Source organism: Heliangelus exortis, chromosome 5 (genome assembly GCF_036169615.1).
Source record: "Heliangelus exortis chromosome 5, bHelExo1.hap1, whole genome shotgun sequence".
Lineage (NCBI taxonomy): Eukaryota > Metazoa > Chordata > Aves > Apodiformes > Trochilidae > Heliangelus > Heliangelus exortis.
The window spans coordinates 18600786-18608345 of NC_092426.1; the positions used below are offsets into that span (position 1 = coordinate 18600786).

At 44.2% G+C, this 7560-nt stretch overlaps 1 protein-coding gene across 1 annotated transcript in view; it reads right to left on the reverse strand.

The window, feature by feature from the left end:
- The window catches only part of FLRT2 (fibronectin leucine rich transmembrane protein 2), a 62412-nt gene extending 58986 nt beyond the window's left edge, over positions 1–3426 (reverse strand). Inside the window, exon 1 of the mRNA XM_071745833.1 lies at positions 2087–3426. The gene's annotated coding sequence lies outside the window, so the exon portion shown is untranslated. The remainder of the gene's footprint in view (positions 1–2086) is intronic.
- Between the last annotated feature and the right edge of the window lie 4134 nt (positions 3427–7560).

Genomic DNA, 7560 nt, shown 5'->3' on the forward strand with positions numbered 1-7560 from the left:
CCGCCCCGCCTCACAGTGCAGCCCGCCAGGCCGGGCTGCGGGAAAGGAAAGTGCGGGTAATTGCTGCCTTTAGTGGCGGGGCTGCTTCGGCCCCGTTGCTCTGGAGACTCCCGGGATGTATCGGAAGGGAAGCTGTGTAGTAAGCTGAAAAACTCTCCGAGCTGCGACCTTAACTGGGAGATGACCCCCCTCTCGCTGTAATTACAGCCCTGCTCTCCACCAACATGGCGATATTTCATGTGCAGCCGCCGGCAAGCCCGCCTCCCCCACCCCCTTCTTCCCTCTCCTTCTCCCCTTGCGAACTTTTAGGTAGGCAACAGCAGTACGCCATAAATATAACACAATAAAAGAAAGTCCAACCCTCAAGGAAGAGACGGACCTCCTTTAGTATTCCGTCTGATTTCCATCATCAGTCAGAAAGACTTTAAAACCGCTGGAGAATCCGCCTTTTGCCCTAAAGCGCTAACAACAACCTCCCCCACCCCCCCCCCACCCCTACAGTGTCTCCTGTGCACATTCAGTGCGTGTGTGTGTATGCATCCCAGGCTATCTGCTCTTGTTTGGGGGTAACCCTTCCCCCTCCACCCAGTTTCCTAGTCAGCTACTGCCTTGTCCTGACAAGTCCACTTAAAGGCAAGACTGTTTATTACCAAGAAGCGATAGGATACAGCCGTCAAGGTAGGACGGGGGGTGCACAAAGAGGATTTGCCTCAGACTCCTGCATTAGTAGAGAAAATGCACAAATGCTTTCTCAGCATAACATCTCAGTTACTTTAAGAGAGGGGCTGGAGAGGGTTGGAGGGAAGAAGAGCTGATCAATGCCATGTGTCGAGGAAACAGAAAAGGCAACTGAAATGCCTCGGGGTTTACTTCCCCCTCACCCCTGGCTGCTCACTAGCTTGCATTTTATGCTCAGTCGTACCTCAAAAGCAGAATCACTCGCCATTGTCTCCGCACCCCCTTCGCCCTTCGGAGCGGGAGAGGGGGCTAAAATATTCACGACTTCAAAGGCTTAATAAGCCGTAACGAGGAGCACACCGCGGATCACCGGCGAAGGCGAGGGCCAGCCCAGGCACTGTGTGCTCTGCGCGGACCCTGCCCCCTCCCTCCCATCCACCCTGCCCTCCACCCTGTGCCCTCCAAGGGGGCTTAGGAGAGCCACCGCGTATTTTAAAGTCGCGACCCGAGCTGCCTGCCCCTCGTAGTCCAGGTTGTGCCCTAACTAACGTGGGTAAACGGGAAGGGGGGGAGAGGGAATAGGGTGATGGCACTGAAGTGAGGGCGCAGGTAGCCCTACATTTCTCAGAGATTCGTCGAGGGCAAAGAAGTTGAGGACTAGACCCCTCTCCCCTCCCGGCCCCTCTGCCTCGGGGCCCGGGGTCTGCTATAGGCCCCCGGGATGGAGAGAAAGGAGCCCGGGGCCCTCCGCAGGGCTCAGCCATCCGAGAAGGAGCGGGTCTGGCACGGGTCAGACCCGCTCGGAGAGACAGTGCCCGGCTCGGAAACAGGACTACTCTGAAGTCGAGACTTTTCCTGCAGGTCCCAGCTGGTCCCGAGGGATGAAAGGATCAGGAAGCTCGTAGTGTCCAAAGGCGAATTTACAACCTTTTCCAAAGGTTTTTATGATATTTTTATTTTTTTAAAGCTCTGCATACTTTTCAGTATGATATGCTCACGCTTATTTGCGCATGATAGATAACTCTTCCGAAGATGATGGCCAACTGGTGCATTTTCTCTTGAAAAAAAAATCCCTTCTAAATCTTTCTCATCCGCTGCCCACCCCTCCCTTCTTGCTCCACGTCCCCGATATGAGCAACCTGTCGACAACACATAAGGCAAAGCAAACAAAGACATTTCTACCCTCCATGCACCCAGTCACGGAGTAAAACGGGAATGCTAAAAATTTCTGCAGGGCTTCAAGCGACTGCCCTGCCCCAGAGGCTCAGAGAGGTTAGGAGGAATTATACCTGTTCCAGTCCCTGTCCCCTTAACCAGCCCATACTTCAGGTCAGAGAAGGATACTCAGCACACGCTTTGGTCAAATCAAGGTTGTGTCAGTCCATTAAGTGACTTAAGTAGCTATTACCTGCTCCTGCGGAGATGGATCCTCCTCTGTAGGTCACCCAAAGCCCACCGGGTCCGGCAGGTTGAGAGGAGAGAAAGTGGCGTAACAGCTGGGATCCGGCATGGTATTATGTTAAGGATTACCACCAAGGTCTCTGTTTTCCATAGCTGCCAATGCTTACCATCACCCAAGGTATCTTTCAACGAAAGGAGGAAGGAAATTTTCTTTCCAAGCTGCTGTCCGGCCCGTCATTTGACCCTGACACCCACCGATGACACTGAAGAACAGGCTGCTAAAGCGGTTAAACGCCTCCTAATTTCCTTTCTTCTCTTTCCCCCGGCGACTCCGGCTGAACGCCACGGAGCGATCTTATCGCCGAGTGATCATTACTCACCGGTGACAACCAGAGATGCAGAGCTCCTAAGTGAGGGTGACAGATTTCAAACGCGGGGCTGGAGCGTACTCAGCCTCAGACATATTCTTCCTCAAACTTTGCCTAGCAAGCAAGTCAGGGGCTTAACCCTTTGCAACCCTTTCTCTCGTCCGGACACCGAGACCTTAGCCCATGGGGCAGCTGTTGTTTGCGAGGAACCGCAGCGCACACGGCTTTTGGGCTGAGGACATTTTACTGCGTGCCATTTTCTATTCTTGGTTATTTCAAGTTGAGACAAATCAGAACCTCCAACTCTGAGGAGCAGCTGGAGAGCTGAATACTTATCTTTGGTTAGGGGCTGAAAAAAATCCTCGTGGCAAAGCAGATCTCTCGGGGACTCACCTGTGTGTGGTCCCTACTTTGTCACCGAATCTAGTTTGCAAACTGTCACACGCATCATATGAATCCCTCTCACACACGCATATGCAGAGCTTCTGCACTTTCCTCAGTGTGGTATGGCTGAAAGTACAGATCCGAAAGAGCTGTTTCACTCAAACCTCCGGATTCAACTCGTTTACAGGTTACTAATAACAGCAGAGAAAAGAGCAAGCCAGAAAGAAACGTAATTCCATCGGAAAAAAAAAAAAAAAAAAAAAAAAAAAAAAGCTGTTTTTCACACGTGCTCTTTGTAGTCAAAGGAAATATTTACCACCAGCAAACTCCAGCATGTCAGAGCATGTTTTCTCCGAAGCAGAAGAGAGCTCTAAAAAAGAAAGAAAAAAGCATGTGCAATTCAAAGTAGAAATACATGGAAGCTTTCCAAACTCAGTACTACCAGCTCGCAGCCTGATGTCAAGACAACTCTGTAGCACTATAACACGAAGATGTAGAGAGGGAAACAAGAAAATTAGCAGACTCCATTGTTTTTCTAATATTAATTTATATACATTTTTCAGTACATTATGATGTTTCTATCACCTTTCTCAGCCACCCCTTACCCTCCGTCCCCTCGGTCCTACACACACACACAGACAAAAAGGACATGTAACTGCAGCTGAGCGACACTGAGAGCATGCGGGGAGGGGGGGGTGGACTACTAGGAGCTCCTTCAGAGCCCTGTGGTCACGCTGTAGGACGGACACGGAGGCAGGTCGGTGAGTGCTCTCTTTATTAAACATGCAAGTTAAGGCTGGACACGAAAGGAAAAGAATCCTACAATACTGAGATTCGAACTCAAGCACAACAGGCCAATAAACCTCCTTTGACGAACGCCCCCGAGCCCGTCCTCGCAAAAAGACCCCAGACCCTTTAGACATGGCTTATAGAGCTGTCCTATTTGTAACAGAGGGTGACCTCAGCGGAGAGCGTGATTAGACCTGACCGACTCAAGTTTCTCGGGCAGCTGCCGCAGGTGCGCAGTGGGAGCTTCGCGGGCGCGGAGCGGGGCCGCCTGCAGGACCCCCGGCGCGGCCAAGGTGGCAGCAGAGCACAGCGCTAGGGCCGAGCTGGCGTCGGAGCCGCAGAGGGGGAAACTCCTCCGTTTTCTCCCTCCCCACGCACTGGTGACGCCTTCCCCCTCCCCTTTAAATCTTGCTTATAGCTTGATTGCTGGGGCTTTAAGCAATTTTCCTCCAAAAAATGTTGGCAGCGTCTATTTATTTATTATCAAAGTGCAGTGCCTGGTTGAAAAGGATGTGAACTTAAAGAATACAGAAATGTATTCTTTTAAAATTATCTGTGATCATACAAGATCGCTAGCTTGCAGTGATGGTCCACTGATCCATAATACAACCTCACTGATTTTAAAGAGAATGTGAAATGGGATAACATTAAAAAAGATTAAAAAGAATGAAAGTGTCTTTTTCATAGATGTTTTTGTTATTTCTTTTCCTGCCTATATTGTTAGGATGAATTCTACAGCTTTCAGAGAAGAGGGTAAAAGTAGCTGGAAATAGTTCTGTAGCTGGGAAGCTGGTCTAAAACATACTTTAAAATCTCAATTTTTGTCCATAATGTTGAATTTTGGACCTTAAATTCCTTTTTTTTACACCTTAGTTCCTTAAATAAATTTCTGCAGTTGTCGAAAGGTAAAATTCACAACATGGATTCAGAATTTTTTTGCAAAATGAGTTGTGGTTGGTTTTCTTGTTGGTTTTGTTCATTTGTTTTTAAAGTATGTTGAAGGAAGGCAAGGCAAGGAAAGGAAGAAAGGCAAGGGGTGGCAAGGCCAGGAAAGGCAAGCAAGCAAAACAAAAAGAACATTTAGAATAGTTGTCCTTGTTTGTTGTGTTCCTCATCAGCTCTTTCTTCTGTTCCCCCCCCCCTTTTTTTTTTTTTAATTTATTGACTTGCATGTGTTGTTAAGTATCACCTTATAATAGTACTCATAATACCTTGATTTGCTGTACTTCATAGACCTGACCTAATAGAGGTTCTCTCTTCTTTCCTTGAAGGGATTTCTGCATTTCCCTTTTGACAGCATCATGATAAACTATTTTTATGGATTGCCTTTGGCCATACTGAACTGTCTTTTCCCAGGAGATACTGGAATCCAGGAGTCTTATAGATTTTTTTTTTTTTTTATTTTTTTTTTTTTGTCTTTAATACTGAGGAGGATGCTACAAGGTTCTGTGTTTCCAGCCTCTTTGTCAAGTTGATTTCCAATAATCTTCATTGCTTGTTTTTTTTTTTCCTTGTGCTGAATACTTGACAGACTTGTGTCAAATTTTGTAAAAATCAAAATCTGTCCCCACAGATGTCATTTGATAGAACAGATAAATAGGTAAGACAGGAAGGCTGGTCTGTAACATTTTATTATATTTGAAACAATAAAAAAGTATATTTTGACCAGACTAAATTGTGACAAATTGTATCATGTATCATGCCACCTAATTTTAAACAAAAAGTTTTATGGAAGGCAAAATTCTATGTATAAGTCACTGGTTGCTTATCTTAATGTTTATTAAGAAAACAGCTAAAAACAGTTGCATAAATATAGACTACAGCCAACAATTAATTGCATCTGATGAAATTCAGGTGATTGAAATGGCTAAATTGTAACAGACATAAGAATCTGGCAGTCATTAAACACTTATGCATTGATTCTTACAATGGAAAATACAAGGGAAAAATAGAATGATGACAAAAGCAACTGAGAAAAGCTGAAATAACACCCACAAGAAAAAAAAAAAGTTCATTTACAATTGACCTATCCACTTCCCACAGTGGGACTGGAAGGGGGACTGGAGTAGAACCTTGTGAACAGCATGAAAATGGCCCATGTAAGTTCTTTACTTAACAGATTCTTAGTAAAATAATGAGGGTCCCTTTGATTGTCTTTTCCAGCTTTTACAAGAAAGACAATTTTAGTTCTGTCACTGAACCTTTACCTTTCTGGAAGAAATCCACACATTTTTATCAGACATATTCTAGCTGCACCACACAGATTTGAAACACCACCTCAGTGAAAGTCTCACAGCATTCATTAAGCTTCCCCGTTATGCATTCATCACTTCTCTTTTATTCTAAGTGGAGAAGGCTAGAAGGCAGACTATCAATCTATTCTAGAAAAAAACATCACTTTCTGATCTCAAGGCCATCTGCCCTATTTCCCAAGAGACCTCAAATTCTAATTTTCTACTGATTAAAAATACAGATTCATTTGTACTTTCTTATCCACAGGTTCAGCAAGCTAAAATCATTCTTTCACTCTTGCCTCTGTCAAGTGTTTCTGTAACTTCTTGTGTTTTCAGGGGGATGGTTATAAATACAGAAGAGAATACAGAATGACCTAAGAGGATACAGTTTTCTTTCAGGTTTAGAATTCTGAGGATTTATAAAAATCGGAGAGGAGAAAATTATTTTAAAACCCTCTTTAAATTTCAGTATAAACTAATCATGTGTAATTATGTGTAGTAGGATGTAGATTTTCTGTTGAAATGTATTGATTTTTGCTTTTTCTGCGTTAAACAATTGAATGTGATAAAAGGGTAATGCCATTTTGTGAAGCCTTTTGTAATCCCCCCTGTTTACTTATTTTAGAACATATTGTTGGAAAATGGATAGGTGAGAAGGAAAATTGGTTTAAATTATCCAAAAAAGAAGGTATCAAGACACCAAGGTCAAGAATCAGAGACTATATGATTACACCTCCAAACTCATAAATAAATGCAAAAAGGTCTTTGCGTGTTTCTGCATCAGAAGGCCCCCTTTTGAGGGGCTTTTACTAGAGGGCAGAAAAGCATGTCACTGTGATACAGACTGAGCACCTGAAAAGAAAAAGCAAAAAAAAACCCATCAAAAAACCCAGGCAGGATGACTAGGCAGATGGTATCTGTTTTGAATCCTGATAAATTGGCACTAAGCTTTCGGGTCTTTGAGAGGATTTTGAGGCAGTGAAAATATCTTGTGAAACCAGTTGTCTTGCTCTTCAGCAGTGCAAAGTACCCACGTCACATATTTATGGACTTAGGGGGATGGGAAGGTTGTCGCAGAAGTCAACAACTCTTCATCAAGAAGAAACATAAGGCACCAGCTTCATTTTGTTCAGTCCTAAGTTTTTTCTTAGGATCTAGTAAAAGAAAGCTTATGGCACTTCAATAATCTTTTTATGAACAGGAAGGCAGTGCCTTTTAGACTTAGGGGAAATTTTAGAAGTAACAAGGTTCTCTGAGATCTATTAAACCAGTGAAAAGTTCAAGCATCCATCCAGGTAACCATGTCCTGCTGGCAGAGAGATAGGAGGTATATACTTTAATGAGGGATGTGTGCTGTGTGGAAGCAGATATTTAGTGCTGAAAGATATGATACTTACTACACTGTCATTATGAACAATATTTAGTCACTACTACCAATAGCTTTTTTTCTTAATTTCATTTCTATATTATAGCAGAAGTGGGAAGGTACTAGTTTATTTCACTAGTGGGGTATGGAAGGAGCCTGTCTAGTGTTAAAACCCATCTGCAGAATTGCACCAGAATTGCAAATTTCATGTGAGTGTAATTCAGCTAGGGGTGGTTGTTAGGAAATTCTGCTCCTCTTGGTTTTCCATTTTACAGTCTTTGTAGTTCTCAGGAGTTGAGCAGTCCCTAGGGAATGACCTATATCAGTTTTGTTTGCACTG